The 25,638-nt window shown below is 41.5% G+C and overlaps 1 pseudogene; it reads left to right on the top strand.

The window, feature by feature from the left end:
- Nucleotides 1-6,979: 6,979 nt before the first annotated feature.
- On the top strand, nucleotides 6,980-8,207 carry LOC102876809 (annotated as a pseudogene).
- Nucleotides 8,208-25,638: the final 17,431 nt, after the last annotated feature.

Below are 25,638 nucleotides of genomic sequence, written 5' to 3' on the forward strand. Positions count from 1 at the left end.
CTACCTCCAGTCCTGATGTCACATTTCTCCTCGTAGAGCCCAGCCTCCTGGGTAATCTGTCCTGCATATAGATTGAAAGGATATGGAGATAGGATCCATATAAACATAATTAAGTGTTCTGTAATTCTCATTTAACAAAGGAATTAAGTGGCCAATAAATTAAAATAAAGGACAGAATTGAAAGACTAATACCACTTGATTTCATGACTTATTGAGAAATAATAATATCTGTGTCAAAGTAATAAATAGATCAATGGAATGGAATGTTGCTGTTGTTAAGTACCACTGAGTTTACAACTAATAGCAACTCAGTGAACAAACGTTATATACCAAAGAATAAGAACTGACCCATACCTGACCCTCTAGCCGGTTTCCAGAGACAGTTAATTAATTGCCTGGAAGGAGATTGTCCATCCTTCTCCTACAGAGCAGCTGGTGGCCTCGAACCACATGCCTTCGGGTTTGCAGCACAGCTTCTTACTACTAGACCACCATAGCTCCTCCCATGAACAATAGTTCTAAAACAATGCCTTATCCTACCCCATCTTCACAATATTTGTCATGCTTACATCATTGTGATAGTCAATATGTCAGTTAATTTTCTTGAGAATTTTTCCTCTCTCTCTTTAACCCTGAAGCTTCCTCTCCAAGGATTGGTTCCTCTTTGGAATATGCCCAAAATAAATGAAACAAAATTGTATCAGCCTTTCCGTTAAGAAGAAATTGGTTGTATTTTCTTCAAGACAGATTTGTTTGTTCTTTTGGAAGTCCTTGGTATACCAATACTCTTCATCAGCACCACAACTCAAAGTCATCAATTTATCCTTTGACTACTTTATTCATAGTCCAACTTTCAGATGTGTCGGAATCAACTTAAAAGACTATGACTTCCTGCATTGAAACTGACTTTCTTGGTCTTTGGAACTATGGGGAGATCCTTTTCCCCAATGCAACATGTCTTTTGATTTCTTGAGTTCCACTGTAATGGGCTAACAACTTCAATCTTTTCTCCATCTCTCATGATGTTGCCTGTTGGTCCAGTAGTAAGAATTTTTGTCTTAATCTTGAGATGTAACCCTAATTGTAGTCTTTAATCTTCTGCATTGTTTCAAGTCTTCACTTTCAGTAAACAATGTTGTGTCATCTGCAAAAAACAAACAAAACAAACAAACAAAAAAAAGTACTCTTTCATTCTTTATTCATCCACATCTATTTTCTTTTTGGGGGAGCAAATACATTTCTAAACTTTAATGAAAGGGTTAGTCTTCATTTTAACAGAGAGTAGGAAAATAGTACTCTCTTTACCAAAGGGAATACAAATTAGGATACATTTCAAACTGGCTCATTTGTCTTGTTATTTTAAGATTCTAAAACAGTCATATCTTTTGCTTCATTTGTTCGTATTTTGGGAAATAACCAGAGATGTGAGAAGTATTTCTGTTGATCCAAGAATTATTTAAAATAGTTAAAAAACCCCCACATTGAGTCCTCTACCTACATTAACAATAGAGGAATAATGAAACAAATAGTTGTATGCATTTTCTAAAGCTATTTTTAATCTTTCAGAATAGGATGTGTGGTAAATGCTTTGTGGATTATAAAAGGAGGGACTTATCTATTAAGATGCATCTGAATTCTTAGGGAAAAAAAGTCTGGATTGTTTCCTTAATTTCTTCTGAATTTAAAGTAGAGTGCTTTTATTTCTCTTCTTTGTTTTTCAGAATTTTGGAAAATTAATCAGGAAAAAGGACCATTCCTAAAAATAAATTGTACATTCTCAAAGGAAGGTATGAGAACTAACTAATTTGCCTTTGAACAAACTCTATTTTAATCATAACTTTGTATCAAGCAGTGAAACATTTTTAAGTACAGATTTGGAAACATTAAACCTTGAGACACCTATCAGTCTTATCAGTTCTAGAGTCCAAAGGTCCAGACAAATTCAAGCAGTCCAAATGTACTTAAGGGTTTATATAGGTCTATAGGGCAGGTAAATAACCACAAACAACAACAAAAAGTTAATCTAGAATATAGAAAGAATCTGATAATGCAATCTAATATTGTTAGGTGCCACTGAGTCAACCATGACTCCTGGCTACCCTAACAGATCTGAACCTGGGCCATTCTTACCCTGACATGCTTGAGCCCGCTGATGATGTCACTGACACATTGTGGGTCAGTCCATCTCGCTGAGAGTCTTCCCCTCTTACCCACCTCCAACTTTCAAAGCATGCTATTTCCCTTTAAGGATCGACCTTTCCTAAGCTTCACCCTCCTTGCCTCCTGTTTCACACACAACAAACAACTCTTCATTTTCAGTCCTTCATTGTCCAACTTTCAGATGCATAGCAAGTGAAAAAACCATGGCCTGTTTCGGGCACACCTTGGTCTTCTAACTGATGTCATTGCTCTTTAGTAAAGATTCTCACAATGCAACACATCTTTTGATTTCTTAACTAATGCCAGTGGTGTTGATTATGGATCAAAGTAAGAGAATCATTGACGACTTCAGTCTTTCTCCATCTGTCATGATGTTGCCTATTGGTCCACGAGTGAGAATTGTCTTCTTGATGTTGAGCTATAATCCATAGTGAAGGCTCTAATCTTCAATATTCTTTGATCGTCAGCAGGCATTTCAAGTCCTGTTCACTTTCAGCAAGCAAGGTTGAGTCATCTGCGTAAAATATATTGATGAGTCTGCCTCTGCTCCTGATGCCGTATTCTTTTTCACATAAGTTCAACTTCTCAAATGATTTGCTAAGCATATAGGTTGAATTGTTGTTGTACTTAGATGCCCTTAAGTGGAATGTAGCTCATAAGGACCCTATGAAGAAGAGATCTGAACCCTGTCCTACTCTGTGCCATCCTCATCATGTATGACATATTTGAGTCCATTGCTGCAGTCACTGTATCATTCTATCTAATTAAAGACCTTCATGTTTTGCTGACCATCTATCTTTCCAAGTATGATATGCTTCTCCCTCAAAAGTGGGTGGCCTTGAGCCTTAGACTAAGGGGAAATGAGGTGGTCACTCAACGGTGTGACTTTAAAATCATTGATGAGGTGATAGGTCTGTGGGCTGGCCTGTGGCCTTCGGGCCAAATTTATTAATTTTAGAAGAATATTCTTTGAAAGACACAGCAATACAGCAATTATTTGTCTATTTGCTGTACTGAACAACTTGGAATTGTTGTGATGCTGAACACTATTCCATAGTCGTGTCAAACACCATAATGGTTACCCATTATGTACTGTGGTTGGAAGAGCTTCCAGATTGATTCACGTTGGGAAGCAGGAGTGGCATCCACTTCCTAAACTAGGTGCCTCAGGAAACTCTCCAAACTCTCTTATAAAGGTAGAGAAATTATGTTAATTATAGAACAGATTTCAGGTGTTTCGTGCAAAGCTTACTCTGAGTTGTGTTCAACTTGACAACACTTAGCCACTGCTAAGTGAGGTTAGTGCTGTTCTATCTGGAGGAACATTCTTCCACTTTGCACATCACTCTTTGTCAATGTGCTCTATGAGGTAACCTGAGTTTGCTGTGATGCTGAACCTTGTTCCATTGGGGTGTCAAATACCAAAATGGTTTCCCATTGTGGACAGTGTTTGGTGGAGCTCCCAGTTGTAAAACGGGCTAGGAAGCAGAAGTGGCATCCACTTCCTACACTACATGCCTCTGGAAACTCTATGAACTTGGAGAAACAAAGATAGCTGTGGGAAGGCATTAGGCCTTTAGTTCATAGAGGTGCTATGGGTCGACCTCGACTCAATGGCAATCAACAACAACAAAACAACATGTACAAAGTATGTGAGACAAAGCTTTGCCATCCTTGTCTCCAAGGAATATTCTGGACACACCTTCTCTAAGACGTATGTTTATTCTTCTGTCAGTCCTTGCGATATTCAGTACTCTTCTCCAACACCACCTTGAAGAGGGGTTAATTCTTCCTCTGTCATCCACTGTCCAGCTTTCAAATGCATAGCAAGTGATTGAAAAGACCATGGCCTGAATCAGGTGCACCTTAGTATTTAAACTGACATCATTGCTCGGCAGAAATTTGGACAGTTGCTTGACAGTAGACTTTTCCAAGGCAATATGTTTCCTGACCTCCTGACTGCTGGCAACCAGGGTGTTGATTATGAATTCAATTAAGATGAAATTGTTATTGACAACTTCAATCTTTTTTGCATCTATTATGATATTGCTTCTAAGTCCAATGCTGATGATTTTTGTCTTCTTGATGTTGAGATGCAGTTCATTTTGAAGGCTATAGGCTTTGATCTTCTGCAAGAAGTGTTTCAAGTCCTCCTCAGTTTCGGCATGCAGATTACAGATTTAATAGGTATTGAGAAAAGACCCAGCCCTGATGTGTACTCTTCTTAATATTAGGCCATATTGTATTCCCTTACTCTGTTCATACAACAGCTTCTTTGGTTTAGGTATAGGTTTTGCATGAACACAATTAAATATTCTGGGATTCTCATTATTTTTAACATTGGCCATTATTTTTATGATGCACAGAGTGAAATGCTCTTGCAGGGTCACTAAAACACAAATTTATCAGCAAAGATCTCTGTGGTGCCACGGTCTCTTCTATATCCAGTTTAAATTTCTGGAGGCTTTCTGTTTGATGAACTTAGACGTTTTTTAGTAGCATTCCTTAAGATTTGCTTGCATGTGATGTTAATAATATTATTTAATAATTTCCATATTATGTTGATTGCATTTTTAAAAATGCAAACAAATATAGATCTTTTGCAGTTATTTGGCCAGCTGACTTCCAAATTCCTTGCTGTGGACTGGTGAGCAAGTCCAGGGCTACATCTGTTTGTTAAAACATGTCAATTGGTATCTCATTGACTCCCAGGTTTTATTTTTTTGCCAGTACCTTCACTGAATTTGAACTTCTTCCTTTATTAACATTGGCTCTTGATCCTATGCTATTTACTGAAATGGTTCTCCATCAGCCAATTCTTTTTGATACAGTGATTCTCTGTGTTTTCCCATCTTCCTGTGTTGCTTCATTCAAGATTTTACCCATATCATCCTTCATGTTGCAGCTCAAAGCTTAAATTTGTTTCTGGGTCATACAGTTTGAGAAATGCTATTAATAGTTAATAATTATTAATTGATCCATTAATAATTGGAGTATGTGTAATTTAAGAATACAGGAAAATTGAAAGTGGCAAAAAATTAAATGGAACACATGAAGATCAATATTTCAAGCATTAGCAAGTTGAGATGGACTGGCATTGGCTACTTTGAATCAAATAAAATGAAGATCTATTTTGTGGGGAATGGGAAATAAGAATGTCATTGCATTGACAGTCAAAAAGATAATTTCAAATTATATCCTGACCTACAATTCTGTGAGTAACGGGATAATATTCATATCTGTACAGGACAATCTAATTAGATGTTAGCTAACACTGTATTAGTAAATATAAATAGACTTTCGGTCTATTATAGTGTCTCTTCTCTGTCTCTCTTTTTAAAGCTTCACTGCATTTATGCTTATAGTTTTAACCACTGCTGTTACCTCTGTTCTGCCAAAAATGAATGCACCATTCATATAAGATTTTTTGTTGTCATTGGCAGTTCACACATGTTCCAAGTCCCTGAGCCCAGGGCTCACACATATGCACTAGAAATGTAGCTTTTCAGTTCTCTCTTCCTACTCTGTGAAGTGTGCACTTTTCCCACGAGACCATCTTTTCATTCTCTGGCTGTCTCTCTGATTTTTCCTTACATAATTTGGGTTTGTCTTTTAATAGTTTTTAAGTGTTAAAACTTAATTGGAAGCTGGAGCAGAGAACATGCAATGTCCTGTGTGTCTTTTTTGCATCACCTTGGTCATGTTGTATCTGTCTTAGTTGTATAGTGCTGCTGTAACAATGGCACCATCAGGGAATAGTTTTAATAAACACAAGTTTATTTTTTCATGGCTTAGGAGGCTAGAAATTCCAATTTGGGCTTTTTCTCTCTGTTGCTGTGGAAGAAAGCCCTTCTCTCCTTCCAACATTTGCGGACCTGAAGTTCCTTGTCCAGCGCCTTGTGTCTTGGCATGTTGTTATGATGTGCTGTACAGTGAGAACCAACTCAGATCTGTTCCTCCTGCTGCTTTTGTCAATCACATGGGTGGTCACTATGTTTCCCTGTGGCACAGTTAGTGGATTTGAACCACCTGCCTTTGGGCTGTCAGCATAACTCCTTTCCCTCTAGGCCGTCAAAGCTCCCTCTTTGTGTCTTGGCATAGCAAGTGAACATTTAGAATCAGAAATGACTCAGGATAGAGCTTGTCAGTGAGGACCATTTCTCAGTCATGCTTACAGGGTGTGAAGGCTCCTTTTCTATTTCTCAGCCCTCAGCTCCCTCATTACCTTTGCTTGGTCTGGCCTCTCTCCTGCTCAAGTTTTACAAAAGGTTTTAATATAACTTTTTTAAGTGTCTGGTGATACCTGGCTTCATCAACAAGCCCCCCAGACACTACTCAGCTCTCTCAGTCTGTGGACGGATATTGTGTTAGGATCCTGGTTCTCCTGCTGTCATTTCTCGTCATTTTCTGCTGCCTCCTGAATGTGAAATGTTGTCTCCTGGGTAGGGGAGGGTCTCAGCACTTGGACTCTAGGTCCAAAGGACATGTTTCATTATAGACTCATCTTTCTTGATGGTAATAATGTCTTCATATATCTGCTTGCTAGTTTAATCTCTTTCATATCTCAACGAGGATGACTAATGACACCACCTCATCCTGTAAAATCACTGTGTGAAAAAGCTTGTGCTCCAAGTCTCAGAGTTGTGCCTTGATCTGCTCCCCAGAAAGGAACCACGTGTGTGTGTGTGTGTGTGTGTGATGTCCATATGTCACTATGTACTCCTCAAACATTTCAGCTGCAGGCAGAGATGGACGTGTGAGGGAGGACAGCTCAGGGGTGAGGGGGGAGCCGTGTGCCCTGGCACTTAGCGGCCGAGTCATGGCTTAGGACCATCTTTTCAAACATGTAATCACTGGCCACACAGATGTTGGTAAATTGTGCCTGTTATGACAATTGCCAGACTAGAGGCTTCAGCCTGTGCATGGCCTTACTCTTGGCATTGAGTTCGGTGCTCAAATGATAACTATTGTCAGGAAACAGATAAAACTGCAGATATGGGATACGGCAGGGCCAGATTCCCTTCCCTCCATCACAAGGTCATATTACAGAGAGGTAGCATGCTCTTTACCAAGCTTATGATAACACAAGGAGAGGTACAGTCAATCACTCGACAACCTGGTTCGAAGATGCCTTCCAGCCTTAGCCCAGGGTTGAAATGGGCCAGGTCAGAAAGGGTCTGCACTCCTGAACTTGACACACTAGCGTGCCAGGCTGTATTTTCTGTGAAAAGAAAGGTGACCTCAGTCCCTAGGCGTGTCAGTCTGTGGGTACCTGGCTCTTCCACACCCTCCATTGTCAGTGCTTTGTTCTCCACATTCCCTCCTACTTGGATGGACTCTGGGAACCAGGGTTAACTTGTGGCTATCTGGCTGGCTTGAAACCATTGTGCTCTGTCCCCAGGTGAGCTGCAGGCCCAGAGCTTCAGATCCTTTCCTAAACCTGCCTCTGAACGGTCCCCATGGAGGAGGTAGGATATGCCCCCTGTCAGCACTGTGCCCCTGGTGACGACTCCAGCCCCAGTCAGGAGCCTGGGTCCTGTTTCCTCTTGCTGACCTCGGTCTCCCCACTTTTAGGAAGTGAACATGGTGATGCACCGTCTGTTTGCTTTGTTGGGTTTGCACTAGTCTCTGGGTGCTTGTGTGTTGGGGAGAATACCTACAGCTCTGAGCTATGAAAAGGAAAAATTCTGCATTTATTGGTGAGCAAACTAGGAGAAAGAAAAAAAATGCCCAGGAGATGCCTGCCAGCATTCCAATTCCAACATGGTCATTATGCTGATAGGAAAGAGAAGTGATTTCTAATCAAGAAGCCAGGTAAAAAAAGAAGAAGGTGAAGGTTTTGCATGAGAGCATGGACTTATCTTCATGGAAACCTCAGCCAAGACTGCTGTAAAAGAAATACAGCAAAAGAAACTTAAATCCAGAAAGGCATTTTTCACATCAATAATGAGGCAAATGGCCTTAAAATTGGTCCTTAGCAAGCTGCTACAAATGCAACCCAAGCGGGCAGTCAGGGAGGCCAGCAGGGTGGAGGTGACTGCTGTTGAGTTTGTTTCTATCATCTCGCTGCCCACATGGGGCCTCCTCACTTGTTCTTTCACCCTCTCATCCAGCTTAGACATGAATCTATTAAAAAAAATGGCTTTATGTCACAGAAGACTTTACTCCTTCAAATTCTGTCTCACTTTCAGTAAATGTTCTTTTATAAAAGAAGGAAAATGTATGTCCAATTTTTGTAGAGGGTTGTCTGTCTGTACAAGCTAGTGGAAAACCCACACTTTTCTTCCTAAGCCATTATAACCATTATTTGGTGCGATCTGGGAGAGTCACAGCAAAGGAGTGAAAAGAATTGCTCAAGATTTCCCTCTCCAGCTCTTGGACAGTGCAGCTTCCTGCTTATATTTGAGTCCAGTGTCATAGTCACTGGATCTAGTTACCATTGAGAGTCAGCCTCTCTTTCACTGACCCCCTAACTCCTTTTTCTCCTGAAAACTCCATGGCTTTACTTTGTGACACAAGGGGTATGTGGTTCCAAAAGAAAATAGAGCAAAGAGGAGAGGGTACGACAAGGCAGCAACTCTGTAGAGAGGTGTGGGGGTAAGAGAGGATGATGAGAGGATTCTCAAAACAAGCAGATTAAGAGATTATTATGAGGACGAGCTCATAGTGTCTGCAGATAGCAGGTGGAATAATCCACCACTTTCATGTGCTCAGTTTAGGGGCAGATGATATTCTATCAAGTCACTGATGCTCTTGTAGGACCAGTTACTGCCCCAAACACTCACCATTCCTAGGTGAGCAGATGTCCACTCCTTACTTAAAATGAACACCAAGGAGAAACTGCTTTCTGTATTTTCGCCTCTCTTCTTGCTCAAACATCAATCATTCATTCTCCAAAATGCACTCAGTCCTGTCCACCCTAAATCAACAGGGGCAGTCCTCAGGCCTGGAGAGTTAACTCCCCAAAGGGCTGTCCGCTGCTGCACACAGCCTTACAAACAGGGCATCGGGACCCAAACAGAGGCTGGACTTCCTGCTGCCTCAGAGCTGTGAGGCTCACTTTCTTTCTGGAAGAGTCTGGCGGAGCATTGGCCTCAGCACAGTCCGTGAAGCTCATTCTCAGGACTGGACTGGTCCCTACTCCAGCCAGAGTGTCTGCAGGTAGCAAGCAGCACTCCACTACTGCCCTCCAGCTTGCTGGCTCTTACCCAGGCCTTCAGGTTCACATTTGGACCAAGATAAACCCAAATAAGCTAATCCCAAGGGCTCTGCCCTGCTGCACTCACTACCTTTCATTTTTTGAGTTCATTTGAAAGTCAATTGTCATATTTTAGGATGGAAAGATAACTGCATGGCTCGATGGGCTAAGTGGATCCCTGGGCTGTCAGAGTGCCCATGGGACCCCAGGTGTCCTCCGGGATTAGGCTGGAGTCTTAATATGCTGGGAGCCGGGAAGGTGGGGTCTGAGGGACGCTCCACCCCGGGTCAGTGCTGCGCTGACGCCCTCAGGCAGGCAGAGCTGGGGAGGCACATAGGTCCCATTCAAGCCTGTGTATGAGGAAGGAGAAGCCTGAGCTCCAGGGAGACACACACGGCTGTGACCGAGCAAAGTCGACACCCAGGAGGCAGGATCTGACGCACCGTGGTGAGGCTGGTGCCTGATCCAGTCCTTGGGGATGGACCCTCCACACAACATTTGGGTCCCAGAGGCAGGGAGCAGACAGCCTCCACCCTAAGGGGGGGGTCGGGCCCCACAACGTCCACTAACGGCTACTCGGGCGCCACCCACAACGGCTGCCCAGCCCCCCAGAGGCAGAGCCAATGAGATGGCGGCAGTGGTTACAGCCGCTTCTTTTTTCCTTTTTAATTTTTTTTTTTAAATACCTTCAAATCAGATCCGACTGGCACCAGAGGAGATTGCCCCTCCTTCTCCAGCAAAGCATCTGGTGCATTCGAACCGTGCGCCTTCGGGACTGCAGCACAACTTCTTGCTATGAGGCCACCAGAGCGGGCTGCAGTGGCCAAGAGTGATCCTGGTCCCTCTTCCTTTCCTTTGTTGATTCACAGAGGCTGAGGGTGAGGAGGACCCTCCCCATTCCAGCGAGAATGTGCAGCACCCTCTTCAGAGCACCGTGGGGGAGGTTGGACGCTCTCCAGTCCAGGAAGAGGCTCCAGGTTCCTCCCCTAGAGCTCCCTGAGGGGACAGAATCGCTGGTCCAACCGGAAACCCCAGCATTGCCTCCCAAGTCTCCCCAAGAGGTCAAACCTCCAAGTCAGCAGGTGCTCCCCACCCTCACACCTCTGGCTACAAAGCCCACTGAAGAGGCTGGGCCTTCCCTGGTACGGCTGAGAGGTGCAAATCGCCCTGCAAAGCTCCCTGGTGAGATAGAGCCTTCTCTAGACCAGCTAGAGGCTCCAGTTCAACCTCTAGTGCCTCCTACAGTGGTTATACCGTAAACTACCACGAATCATGAGGTGTCATCACCTGGGCAGAATCAACTGCATCCTGCAAATTTGCCCACTGTTGCAGTTAAACCTGCTGATATGTAGCTCATCTTAACTCCAGAACCAACTATGTGATGTCCCAGCACAGCCTCCAGGGACTTCTGAGCAGGAGAATCCTCTGACCCAGCAGGAGGACTTGAGTAAACTCGCAGAACCTTTACCAACAGCGCAAGAGGTCCCCGTTCAGAAGCCACAGACATCCCTGGATATGAAACCTTCTCTATCCCAGCAGGGGAGCCCAACTCCCTGACTTGAGGGGCCAAAAAACTCCCCAGCTGAGTCAGAGATTAAACTATTTAAATATAATCTAGTGCAATGTTATGGATTGAATCATGTCTCTTCAAAATATGTGCTCTAATTCCTTATAGGACCTTCCTCCAGAGCTGACAGTGACAGGAAGCCTTCCCCACCCCCTTAGAATCAGCACCCCAAATTCATATTCCTAGACTCCTATACTAAATAGAGAGAAAAGAAATTTGTTAGTTAAAATCCCCCACTTCTGGTGTTTCTGTTGTGGCTGCAGTAGATACTAAGGCAGGAAGTGGTTCTGGGAGTGGGATGCTACTCTAAAAAATATCTCAGATGCGAAGTTAGTTTTTGGAACTGGGTCATCAATAAGGGATAGAAGAGCTTTAAGATGCTGAAACAGAAAAAGTATAGATTGTCTTGAAAGAGTGGCTGGTGGAATTATGGACCTACAAGACGATTCTGGTGAAGGTTTAGGAGCAAGTGGGGAGACGCGTCATGTTGGAGGACACATAAGGCACCAGGTGCAAAATGTTCCTAGAATTGTAGAAGTTAAGTAATGTTTCTAGTCATGCTTTGAAAGGGAATGATACACATTACAATAGCTAATCACAAGATTCAATATTGTTGTTATGTGACTTTGAGTCACCTGCGACTCACAGCAACCTTATGTACAACAGCCCTAAACCCTGCTCTATCCCTTGCCAATCTTATTGTCTCCAACACCCCATCCCCATTACCCCGGTGACTTAATCAATCCATCTCATAGAGGGTCATCCTCTCCTGCGCTGTCCCTCCACCCTCCCAAGCATGACGTCCCTCTCCAAGGACTGGTCCTCCCTTGCAACATGTCCAAAGTATGTCAGATTGAGCTTCAGAATCCCTGCCTCCCGGAGCAGCCTGGCTTCACCCTTTCTAGGATGAACTTGTTTGTTCTAGCAGTCCATGGTACCCTCAATATTCTTCTCCAGCATCACAGCTCAAAGACATCAATTCTCCTTCTATCCTCCCTAGTCATTGTTCAGCTCTCAGATGCATAACAAGTGATTGCAAAGACAATGGCCTGTATCAGACACACCTTGGTCTCCAGACTGACGTTGCTGCTCTTCAGTACGTTGGAGAGGTCTCTAACAGCAGACTTTCCCAATGCAATTCTTCTTTCTATTTCCTGCCTGCTGGTACCAAGAGTGTTCATTTTAGAGCCAAGCAAATTGAAGCTGTCAACAATCACCATCCATCATGATGCTGCCAATCGGCCCAGTGGTGAGAATCTTTGTTTTCTTGATGTTGAGCTTCAATCCATATTGAAGGCTGCAGTCTTTGATTCAATACTTGGAAGTAAATCTAACTAGAAACACAAAAGACCTATTCAAAGAAAAGGACATTCAATATTTTGCCCATTGCAAAAGAGGTCATGAGCGATTGAAGCTCTGCAGTAAGTCCTACAAATGATTACAAGATCTGTCTCTTTTGCATGAGCTTTCCTAGGCCTTGAAGTATTTCTCTATACAACACAAGCAACTCAATGCCACATAATAATAACAATAACATTCTATGACAGGTTTGGAAGCAGGAGTGGCATCCACTTCCTAAACAACATACCTCTGGAAACTATGAACTTTGATGAATGTTGGTAGTTGTAGAGAGTCTTCAGGCCTTTTGTTCACAGGGTCGCTATGAGTGATGTTCAACTTGAAGGCAATCAACAACAACACCCTTGTAGATGGTCTCCTGCTGCGTTATCGTCATTCCTTCTACCCCGTCCTCCTCAACATCATAAAGGTTAAATCACATAAGATCACAGAATAGAAGATGATTCCATTGGCTCACAGAATGGAGGATAATCAGACGGTATTGAGAAACCTTTGAGTTGTGGTGCTGGAGAAGAGTGTTGACTATACCATACCATGGACTGCTAGGAAAACAAACAGGTTTGTCCTGAAGAAGGTGAAGCCGGAATGCTCCTTGGAGTCAAGGATTCTGAAGCTTCATCTGACATACTTTGGACTTGTTGCAAGGAGGGACTGGTCCTTGGAAAGGGACATCATGTTTGGGAGGGTGGAGGGACAGTGCAGGAAAGGAAGACCCTCGATGAGATGGATCGATTCTGTGAGTGGAGTGGTGGGAATGAGTGTGTCTGAGACTGCAGTGTTGGCACAGGATAGAGCAGCATTTAGGGCTCTTGTACAAAGGGTCACTATGAGGCGCAAGTGACTCGACAGCACATAACAACAACAACATTGAGAAACAGAACTTGACCAAGTTAGGAAGTACATGTGAAGAGTACAAATCCATAATGCTAGTAAAGAATCCCCACATGTCAAGAGACAACTGGTCAAGTGAAGGAAAAGAGATATAAGGTAACTATGATTCTTTTGTGTCAGGGGCTATCAAGAGAGGACGAATCCAATTTTATATGAGCATAAAGTGCTATGGAAATTGCTTGAGCCCCATTTACTCAACATTTTTGTTTACCAAAAGGTAGATAATCTAGATCAGGACAGAAAACAAGCTTGTCCTTTATGTCCACCTCACCACTCCACCCCTAGAACAAATCAGCTGGGCATTTCCTGGGAAGCAAATGAATTTGTATTTAACCCCAAGTCCATGTCTGTTGGAAAGGCCAGACATCCTTAAAAGATTCCTGTAGTTTCCCAGAGAGCTTACACCCTTCACGTCACCTTGTCTTGCGGGTTTCTGTCCCTCACATGGTGTGCCATTTTATAGCTTTGGTTTTCTCAAAGGAAGAAATTGCTGCGGTATTGCCCATGATAGAAATCCATTATCTTAGTGATTTAGGTATTTATAACTTCACCTTATTATTTCTGCCTTGTCTCCTCCTCTTTGTTGTTGTTATGTTCTGTTGAGTCGAGCACTATTCCTGGTGACCCTGTGAACAAAAGATCTGAACCTTGTCCTGTCCTGCACCATCCTCACACTTCCTGACACACAGGAGCCCACTGCAGCAGTCACCATGTCAATCCACCTGGTTGGGGTCTTCCTCTCCTCTGCCCACCCTCCACCCTTCCCTCAGTTAATGAAATATGTATGGAGATCTTTCCAAGGATGTGTTCTCACACATAGCAGGTCTTTGCTTTTATAACATTCTCAGCATGGAATGCCCTTCAACTTCATTGTCCTGTGGGTGGTGTTTTCTTTCAATTAACCTCATGTTCAACTTGCAAATTTCTAACTCAGAGAAATTTTCCCTAACACACTATTTGGGGGAGGAAAGCGCATTTCAAAAATCTCCCCTCCCGTCAACAAATGGATGGATAGGAAAGTTCTGGCTTATTCACACGGTGGAACACTATCCTGCATTGAAAAACAAGGAACTCATGAACTATTATACAAAATGGATGACCTTGTACTTGCATGAATTTATAAGAAGCATGAGAGTGTTCAGAAGACAGATTCTAGTTTAGGGAGATTTAGCTATTCTATTCCACTACAAGCAAAATTAAGACAGAATGAATCCCAATGCTTCAAATCCAAATGTAGCTTCAAGATAATCTCTCTTGTCATGCCTTCCAGCTAGTTTGCATTCAATAGGCAATTCACTCGTTCTTCCCTTTGTTTTTTCTTAATTTTTTCTCTTTCTGCATTCTTCATTTTCTTACCCATTCCCTTTTTTTAGTTCTTCTTTGCTCCTTTTCTATCTACTCACCTACCACTCATCTATTCTGAAACTGAGCAATTGGTGTATTATTCCATTAATAATGACCAGAAAATCAATTCTAGAATAGAAATACAATGTCCAAGAAAGTCTGTTGTGCTAGGACGTAGGAGGTTCAACTTCTAATTCTAAGCTCTTAGAAGTGGACAGTTGTGAATTCAATGCTCAAGGTCTTAGTTTCCCCATCTACAAAGAGAAAAGCATTTGAGTGTCATTTTATCTCTGACATGTCCATGTTGTTGTTGTTATGTGCCCTCGAGTTGCCTCCAAGGAGCAGCCTGGTTTCATGCTCTCCAGGACGAACCTGTTCATTCTTTTGGCAGTCTATGGTGTATATTCAGCACTCCAACACCACAGCTCAAAGGCATCAATTCTCCTTTTATCATCCCTAGACTGGCAGTTTGCTTCTAAAAGGTCACAGTGTTGAGAAGCCTGTGAAGAAGTTCTCTGCATACACGGGGATACTAGAACTTGAAATCAACTTTCCAGGAACTGACAATAACAACCTACAACCTCAGAGATCTTCCAGTGAAACACTACTCTACCTTTCTTCTTAAAATGCACAGACGTTTGCACGGTGACACATAGACAGGAGATCTCTGACCATCACATGGACCCAGTCTTTGTAGAGCCCATTTACCACCTCTCTTATGTGCCTGCTGAGGGAACTCTGGTGGCCCAGTGGTAAGAAGTGGTACTGCCAATGTAAAGCAAAGTGGTCTGAATCCACCAGCTGCTCCATGGGACATAGTAAGGCCATCTCTTCCCGCGTAATTTCTTGCTTCTGAAAATCCACTGGAGGGTCAACTGTGAGTAAGCTTCAACTCAATGGTACACATAACAATAACAACAACAACTGGTGTCTATTAACAGAAGAAAACAAAACAGAACACAACCTACGTTGTTACAGACACGGGTCTCATATTCACTCTAAATTTTCAGCTAGAAAGCGCCCCAAGTTGGGTTTAAAAGAACTAAAATAATGAGATGATGGAAGAAATATTCATTGCTGCCTCATAATAATAAACAGGCTGTTTTTTAAAGAAAAAGAATTTCCAAGTTACCAATGGGGATAAGCCAGATAGTAGGAAGCGGGGAAAATACAGTGAGACTATTTCAGAGCAAATCACAGTGAAAAAAATGGCTAGCACATTTAAAACTGTCTTTTTAAAAGAAGCCACTGCTGGTGAAATGTGCCTTCACTTTTCTTTTTTTTTAATTTACCTTTTTTATTATTAAATTTTATTAATTTTCATGAACATGAGATTTTGGGTTTCCATTCATTCATTGTTGCACTGTTTTCTCTACCCCCCTCCCAGTTCATTCCTCTTTTTTTTCACCCCCTTGAAAGTCTGTTTTAATTGTCCAGTTGCCACAGTGCTTGTCAAAGCCAGTTCTGATTAATCTCCTTTGTCAGTGTGTCCTTTGCCATTCCCTATCTCTCCTCCCTGAGAGAGACTTCACCCTGATTCATAAGGAAAAGGGGACGGTGAATCCTCTTAGCTACTTCCTGCTGAAAAGGGACGCTGTGGGTTTCGGGGTGAAGATCTTCTCTTACTACTCTAAAGGGCCCCTTTGGCAATAGGAAACATGTAGACTAATGTGGAGATTGATTTTGGAATTTAGATGCACTGTTATCAATTGTGCTTAGCCTTACATGTTCATATCCTTGAAGATGTATCATGGAACTGTTGCAGCCTAGAAGACACAAATTTAACAAGTTAAAAGTACATGAGTCAAAAATTAAAAAGCAGTAATATTCCAAGTAGAGGTTCTAATAGTGGCACAAATCAAGTTACAGAGGGAAGGTACTTCTTAAAATAAAAGGCCTATTAACTAGCACTTTGTCTATTATAGTATAAAGGTTAGGAGCCACAAGATGTAGAGGCTCAGCTATGTCATTTATGGTTCTTAAGTCCTGGAGCAAATTCCATCCACCACTGGATTGTTTTACAGCTCGGAAGTCCACATGCAAGGCAGGAGTGAAGTAAGGAACTGCTTATAGGTTTTCCATCAATTCCAACAACTAAGAAATAGAAGAGTTGTGACCTCAGAAGGCTTTTAGGACCAAATAGTAGGTTCTTGTGTCCAGGAGAAAACGAATATACTTACCAGTAATGTTAATGCTCACCCACAGCTTTTCTGGGAGGATCTAAATCGTTGAAGTGTCCTCCTTTGTTTCCAGCTAGGAGCAGGGGCCTGTCAGTCCTGTCAGCCACGAGGACCTGATGTGGGCCACCCTTGGCCAAGCGTCCTTCAGAGCCACACTTAAAGCAAGTGAGTGGGAGCTTCCTCTCTACTCCCTTGCCTATCTGTGGCTCTCGTCTGTGACACTGTCTACTGAAGTGGCCCAGCTTTCCACAGTGGAAGCAATTCTGACCTCCTTTATTACCTTTGGGCGGCACTGTTTATGAATAAGACTTCCTTTTCCTGACACAGGCTCTCAACTGGCAGCAATAGCTGCCCCAATAATTTTGGCCATTCTCTGGTCTTTTTTCTTCCCTCTAGATCCCAGTTGTTAAAAGAGGGAAAAATTTAAACAAATATATAACAAATAATTTTGAACATTATAATCTTTTAAGCTTAAGACTAGAAATATTAACAATATGATCATTTCCAATCCAGAGATACATGTTCCAATGCAGTTCCTATTTTCCATAAATGATTTTGGTAAGAAGAATATTGTAAATGTGGATACAGTTCCACTATTCCTCCTCCATGCCACGATATAGTGTTATTAGCATGAGCAGTTATAAATCCATTGCCATCCTTACTCTAACTTAAAATTTTTAAAATTTAAATTTATTATTAATTTCAGTAAAAATTACAGAGGCTTTGGATTTCTATTCATTCATTGTTGCACATTTCTCCACTCCCAAGCTTCCCCCCAGAACACTACCCTCTTGGAAAAGTAAAAGAAAAAATTCTTTCATTGTTTTACAAACCCTCCCCCAGGTCCACTCCACCATGTAGCCATCACGCTAGACTCCTGTCATGACAGAAATACCTAATCACATATCTCTTTCTCCCTCCTCTGTTTCAGTGCAGTACACATTATTGAACCCATCTTACTCAGTCTCTTCCCAACCCCAAGGTCAGTCCTCTTTTACAACAGTGGCACCATCCAATATTTGTCCTTTTGTGACTGGGATACTTCACTCAGCATAATGTTCTCCAGAGTCAACCATTTTGAATAATATTGCAGGAGTTCCTTGTTTTTCAATGCAGCATAGTATTCCATTGTGCGAATATATCACAGCTTCTCTATCCATTCGTTTGTTGATGGGCATTTGTTTCCAACTCCTTGCTATTGTGAACAAAGCAGCGATGAACATGGGTGTGTGTATATCTGCTTGGATGACAGTTATGGTCTTTTCGGGGTATATTCCCAGTAGTGAAATTGCTGGGTTAAATGGTATCTCTATTTGCAAATTTTTTGAGAAAGTGCCATACCACCTTCCACAGTGGTTGCACCATTTTACACTCCCACCAACAGTGAATAAGGCTTCCAGTTTCTCCATAACCTTGCCAGCATTTGTTGCTTGCTGTTCTGTTGAATTTCGCTATTTTGACTGGGGTAAGATGATATGTCATATTTGTTTTGCCTTCACTTTTATTAAAAGAAGCTTCCCAAATGAAGAGATCAGAGCCAGCTGAGTAAGTCAACAAAAACCTGAGTGCAGAAAAAGAAACATAGTGATAATTTGAGGTGATCCTGCTTTCCATGGGGTCAGGCAAAGAACATCTGCTGTTCTCTGAGTGTTCTGAGAAGCATTTCTTTGCATCGTCTTTAACTTTGTGCTAATTTTTCTCAACATGGAAACAGTAACTTGGGAAAAATAAAAATGTTCTCCACTATATTGCCTATAATTTGGATCTCTTCAAATCCAAAGAAATGTCCAAATGTGACCTACATGTCTCTGTCCTTCTGTTGGCATCCCTAATATTTCTCTAATACAGGCAAAGACCTACGTTGCAATCCCAAAAGCACATGGTTCGAATCCTCCAACTACTCTGCAGGAGAAGGATGGGCAATCTCCTCCCATCCAATTAATTTCTTCTGAAAATCCACCAGAGGGTCTTGAATGGGTCAGTTCTAACTCAAAACAACACCAACATAATAATATGTGAAGTACTGTTGGCGTAATGTATAGCACACTGTGCTGCTAACCAAATGATCAGTGGTTTGAATTCACTAGCTGCTTCCAAGGAAAAAGATGGATAGTTTCCTCATAATAAGATTTATGGCCTAGGAAGCCTGGTGAAGGGTCAGTACCAGTTAAATTGACTTGACATTAGTACGTTTAGTATCTATCTCTCAGTCTATCTATCTTTTCCTGACAAATGGCCAGTTAAAATGTCTTCTACTAGGAATAAAAGTGACCTGAAGTTCTAAAACCTAGAATTGAAAAGAAAATTCTAGAAGAGAGTATAAATACAAATAGAAAGTTTTAAAGCAAAACTGTGTTTTTAATTAATTTCAATACATTTAAAACTTCCAGAAAAATTCTTCAAAATAATTTTCATTTCTTTTTTAAGTAAAAAACTGTACAAAATACCTTCTGTTACTAGAAAACTTCTTTTCTTTTTTAAAGTTTTTTTTTATTATTTTATTATTTTATGTGTGTGTACCGTCAAATTGGATCTGACTGGGACAGGAGGAGATTGTCCCTCCTTTTCCCAGCAGAGCATCTGGTGGATTTGAATCATGCGCCTCTGGGATTGTAGTGCAGCTTCTTGCCACTAGGCCACCATAGCTCTCCTGAAAACTTTCTACAGATCGCTCAGCATTTCCTTAGTAGTTATATCAACAAGAGAACAGTAGCAACAGTGAAAGAGATCTGCTTGGACTAATGCTGTTTAAAATTTTTGTTTGGTCTGGTCCATTTTAAAACGTTTCATGGCCATTGTTGAGATTATAGGTTATTTCAGTTTGATTCTTATAATATTAAAACCTTATGGGCTTAGTAGTTCTTGCCTCTCCAAGGAATACAAGAAAAGAGTATCAGCAATCTAATAAATTATATTAACTAAAGATTTGAAATCTACATTTACACACAGTGAAAATAAACTACCCAAAACTCATTTCTGTCAAGTTATCACTGATTCATTGCTGCCTCTCTAGTGGATTTTTCAGAGGCTGTATGTCACATGGGAGGAGATTACACAACTTCTTCCCACAAAGCACCTGGTGGATTTGAACCATCTGCCTTTGGGTTGGCCGCCCAACTCCTTACTCACTAGACCACCAAAGAACTGCCAGAACTCATTTAATATCTTAAAGTTATGTCTACATCTATGTCTGTGGAAATTGTTTCTGATGGCATACGTGTGTTTTCTTAAAATCCAAAATGTGAAGTAGTTAATGTTATTTAACTTATTTTCACTGGTCTAGTTGAATTACTCTCAATCGCTGTTGAGTTGGAAGTGATTTATACCTGACTCTCTGATGAGTTTTGCAAGGCTGTAAACCTCACAGGCGATTGCCCATGGTTCTTTCTCCTGAGAGCAACTGTTGGATTCCAACCAGCTGCCTTTGGGTTGGCAGCGTAAGTCTCTAGCCTCTAGGCCCCCAGATCTCCTGTGAATTGTTCTGGCAGTAAATAGAAGGAAGTTGTGTGAGTGAGGGTGTGTGTACACACATAGTTGTTTTATTATATAGTGGTGTAAACATGTTCTAAATGCTTGAACACCTGTCCCAGGAGTTGAGACGAGACAATAAATAAGACCTTTCCTTTTGAGTGTGGGCAGATCCATGTCTGTTAAGCCGAAAGTGACGCTATGATTTCTGAGGCTTGAACACAAGCCACACAGTTTCCTTTCTTTTGTTGTCGTTGGAAAACTTGTTCTTGGAAGTCTGAGGCACGCTGGATGTAAGAAAACTGGTTCCATCAGCAGTGAGGATGTCCAAGCCGCACTGAGCAGTCACATGTGGGCTGAAGGGGCTGAAGAATCCTGTCTACAGTATATTCCAGCTCAGCACTAGAGATGTGAATGAAGAGGCCCCCAGATGATTCCAGCTCCACGCGTTCCAGTCTCCCAATGCTTCGAATCTCCCCGGGGGAGGCATCAGATAGTACAGAAGATTAGCAGGCCAAAAGAGAGTAGTTGAAGATGAACTAAAACTGAACAAAGTACAACTCTAAAAATGTATCCCATTCCAAAATGAAACAGCATTGTGCCAATCTATGGGATCATTCACAGGCCAACGTGGCTGAGGGATGAGAAAGAAGCCCGAACCGGGTGGCGTGCGTCCTATGATGGCCAAACGCAGACGCTAAGTGCGCAAGCCTCTCACCACTTTCATCCTCGCACATACATTTATATTGACTTTTGTGAGAATTGCGTCCATTATTTTACGAACTCAGCCTTCAAGACAGAATAATGAATAGATCAGTGGCTGAAAAGCAGTCAATAGGCTATTATCATTTCCCTTAATACAGCAATATTGAAGAGTCCCAATTTGTTTGAAAGCGTACAGTTGCTGAATATCTATAAATAATGGATATGCGTGATAATGAAGACATTGAGAACATCTTGAGAAAAAGTAATCTGGCAACGATTGAAAGGATAAGACAAAAACGTAATGAGTTAAGAAAACTATTATAAAGGCTGCTTTGAGATTGGACACTCTTGTTCTGTATTTACTTGAACTTCAGTTCGATTTTTTTGATGCAATTAACATTTATTTCATTCCCCCCCCCCGCCCAAATATGCTAGTCACATTAGATGCTTTTGTTGAGGTATTTACCTTCCCCACCTGTGCCTACTTCTTACCTCTCCTAAAAAAAAAAAAAAATCATTAAGAAGGTATCTTCCCCTAAAAATAAAAATGAAATACTCTGTTACAACTTAACAAAAATCATGAGGTAAGATGACAGAAAGCTATGGTCAATTTATTGACCAGTGCTTTTTTTTGTGTTTTTTTTTTTAATTTTTATTGTATTATTTTTACGTGTACCGTCAAATCAGATCTGACTGGTACAGGAGGAGATTTCCCCCTCCTTCTCCAGCAGAGCATCTGATGGATTTCAACCGCGTGGTGCTGGAGAAGAGTATTGAGAATACCATGGACTGCTAGGAAAATAAACAGATTTGTCCTGGAAAGGGTTAAACCGGGTGGCTCCTTGGAGGCAGGGATTCTGAGCCTTCGTCTAACATACTTTGGACATGTTGTGAGGAGAGACAGGTCCTTGAAGAGGGACATCATGCTGGGGAGGGTGGAGGGACAGCACAGGAGGGGAAGACCCTCTATGAGGTGGATTGATTCAGTGACTGGGGTAATCGGGATGGGTGTGTCAGAGGCAGTGCGATTGGCACAGGACAGAGCGGAGTTTAGGGCTGTTGTATGAGTCGCTATGAGTCGCAGGCGACTCGAGGGCACATAACAACCACCACCTCTGGGATTGCAGTGCAGCATCTTGCCACTAGGCCACCAGAGCTCCCTTGAACTGTGCTTTTTTTTTTTTTAACGTTTTCTTGACATACAACCATGTTCATCTGGTTTTGTATTGTCTGTGGTTGACATTCACCAACCCCTCCCCAGAGAAAGATGAAGAATTCCCCTCCCCTTAAGTTATATAAGTTTAGAAATTTGATAGATGGTCACCCCAAGTTGGAACGACCCGATAGCAGTGGGCTTGGCTGTTTCTTTTTTTTTTAAGTAGATGGTAGAAAGGAGTGGCTGCAACAGAAACGTTATTTTTCTACAAATCCGACAGTTTTATTACCTGCCCCGTTGTTCAGGAGAGGGGAGCTCTGCTGGGTTATCCTGGGGAGCTGCACTGCTCCCTCAAAGCTGATGCTTCTCGAAAGTTCCAGTCCTCCAGGACTCCAGTTCTCTGTGGGAGAAAGGTGGGTAATCTCCTTCTGCGCCATGTAGAGGTTTACAGCCTTTGCAACATGCTGGAAGGCCAGTGAGTGATGAGTCACTTTGACTTGACGGCAATGAGTGAGAATTTTTTTTTTGTTTAAGAGATACGCTAAAACCTATTTTTTTGCTTAAAGTTATAGCCAGTCAGGGCAGAATCGTCTTTCTTTTTTTTAAAAAATACCATTCATAAGTGATTGGGTGGCTCAAGTGGCTTGTGAAGAAAATTAGTGCCTTTTACCTAGAAAGTGATACTTAAAATTTTTCATAGATTGCCTATTATTAACCCAGTCAGGCAAATGAGTGCCTCCCACTAACCTGTAATAAATCAAATTTGAAAAAAAAAAAACACGACATTGCGAGGTTATGAAATAGTCTGCAGTTCAAAATGTCTAATTATTGGGTTCTTGTCATTTTATTTCATACATAGGGCCTTGGATCACCTTTCAAATGATGCAGGTGAGAGGGACATTTCTCTCCCTGTCTGGGGCAATAGAGCTGACTTTCCCATCGCCTGGTTTATGTTGGTGAGCGTTTCCTGCCTGGGACCGTGTGTGGTGGTGGGAGTCTTAGCGGCCTGAAGTGCTGGGACATAGAAAGTATCGGGCTAGGTAAGTTCCTGGAGTGACTTACACAAATGTCTTGAGTGTTGTTTAGTGATCTGTGATACACCTTTGTGTGAACAGAACACAATCTCTGTAGCCATTTGTCCTTTGACTGACACTTGAGTTCCCTCTAATGTGATGCTATTATAGATGTTGTTGTTAAGTGTTGTCGAGTCGAAGGTGACTCATAGCGACCCCTTGAACGAAAGACCTGGACACTAGTATAACTTTTGTCCTTTTTCCAGGTTCATAGGGTTTCCAGAGGCAAACTATTTACAGAAGTAGATGCCACTCCTGCTTCCAAATAGTACCACAATAAATATGAATGTGGATATATCTAATTGTGTCACATCTCTTATTTCTTTAGGATGTATACCTATAGTAAGATTGCTGGATCAAACGATATTCCAATTCCCACCTTTCCAAGGAAGCGTCATACTGCTTTCCATAGTGGAGGCACCGTTTTACGTTTGTTTTGTATGCTTCTTCAGCACTGCTCTTTCTTCTGAGGTGAGGGTTATGTCTGATTGCCTTTTTGAATTGCATCTCCCTTATACATAATGAGCTGGAACATTTTCTCATGTGTTCATTGGCCATTTGAATATCTTCTTTCGTGAAATGCCTGTTGATGTGATTTGCTCCTTTTGTGATGGGGTTATATGTCTTTTTCTTGTTGAGATGCTAGTGTTTTTCATAAATTTTAGGGATGAATTTCTTATTAGATGTGTCATTAACAAATACTTTTTTCAGTCTGGAGATTCTCTTTATACTCTTCTTAAGAATTCTTTTAAATTAAGTATTTCCTCTTTAGAAGGCCCCGATCAGCTTACTTCTGCTTTTCTGATTGTGTATCATTTTTTTTGTGTTTGTTTTTGGGTTTTTTTTTTATTGGGAAAAACATAATGGGGGTGCAAGGAGGTGAGGGTTGGGGGCAGAGGGTGAGGATGGGCAGGGATGCAGTTGCAGAGCTGCACACTTTGGTTGGTGGGGGGAGCAGGTGAAGGAAATGAAAAGGATCCAGTGGGGACCAGATGCTACAGAGGAATGGAAAGCATTTTCCAATGGCAATTAAACCAACTGCCCACCACACTCTTCCTACTTATTTTTGAGTTAGGAACTTTCCAGGTAATGCTTTGGCTTCCGGAGAAACTAAAGAAAAGCCGAGGCTCTAAACCCAAGACTATGGAATATGCAATGTCAGAAACTCTAACTTGCAATTACTTGTGAATCAACTCCCTCTTACTTTCTCATTGATAATATAGCCTTTCAAGCAAGTTACTGAAACATTTCACTAATCAGGAAGGCAAGGAATTATTACAAGAGAGAAAATATTAATTTGCCATAATTTTAAAGGGGGGAGGTGTTGGTTGGGTTTGGGTTTATGGTTTGGGTTTTTTTTCCCTCATCACAAGGATTAGTAAGGGAGGCATGACAATGTCCCAGGAGGTTATAGAATGTAATATTGCATTTTTGCAAGCCCAGCTTAAGGATTGTATAATCATATTATGGAAAAACTTCAAATTTTGCAAAAGCATTATTATTAGCTTTCTCATAACTAAGGAATTTGTTGCAAATACGAAAACAAATTTCTGTTAGAATCTCTAGTGTGTTTTAAATAATGTTCCAGTATTCAAGTTAGGAAAACTTATATTTGTACTGAAATTTTCAAGGCTGTGTGTTTATTGTACAGAAAATCACTCCTGTGGGGGGACTATTTTGTTATTGATCCGCATTCTCTCCAGTAGAAATACCTTGAGAGTGAAAGAAATGGAAGTTGCTGGTCTGTTTTTGGAGACTCATTGACTCTCGAAATTCTTCATATTCTATCAAAACACCACTCTTGGATCCTTGAATTCCTGGTGTTTGTCAACATGAAAAGCCTAAAATATAACAACAGAAACATACTTTCCCTTATGGCAATCCTTTTTTTTAAATGTGTACACCCACACAATTACATACGGAGTACACGTGCGTCCAGTTGCACCTCTGATATCAGTGGTTCAGAGCTCTTTGATCTGTGCTTATCTATTGCCCTGTGTACTGCATTTGAGTAATGCGGCAACACGACAGCTCGATTTTGATGGATGAATTCTCCGATTGAAGATGAATTACAGTTATTCATAGTTTTAGATCCTTCATGCCCTCAGCAATGTCAGCCAAAGGCAGAATGCTAGGGACCGATTTGTTTTATGTTAATACCTTTATACTTACTGTGAATTGAAAGCAAAAAACAAAGACAAAAGCCTCTTATGAATGGAATTGTTTTGACAAGAGATATTAAGCTTGAGTGATATTCAATATTCAGATTGATAGCGATGCCTCAATTTAGCCTATATTCGGGCAGAGATCTAGTACCTCTACATAACTATTTCTTCCTCTTGGCAAAAGCTTGACGACATTATATTGTTTCTTGTAGCTGGGTGTGGTCACTTGGGCTGTGGTCAATGAAATATGGGAGTGATTGATGCGTGTAATTCTTGATCTGCTCCTGAAGGACCTTTAGGTGTTGTTTTTACGGTTTGATGCAGGTGAAGAGAGTGGCCTTAAACACTGCATGTTGGAGACGAGAGATGGAA

The sequence above is a fragment of the Elephantulus edwardii genome, unplaced genomic scaffold (genome assembly GCF_000299155.1).
Source record: "Elephantulus edwardii isolate Elephantulus edwardi_28Jun2011 unplaced genomic scaffold, EleEdw1.0 scaffold00027, whole genome shotgun sequence".
Classification (NCBI taxonomy): Eukaryota; Metazoa; Chordata; class Mammalia; order Macroscelidea; family Macroscelididae; genus Elephantulus; species Elephantulus edwardii.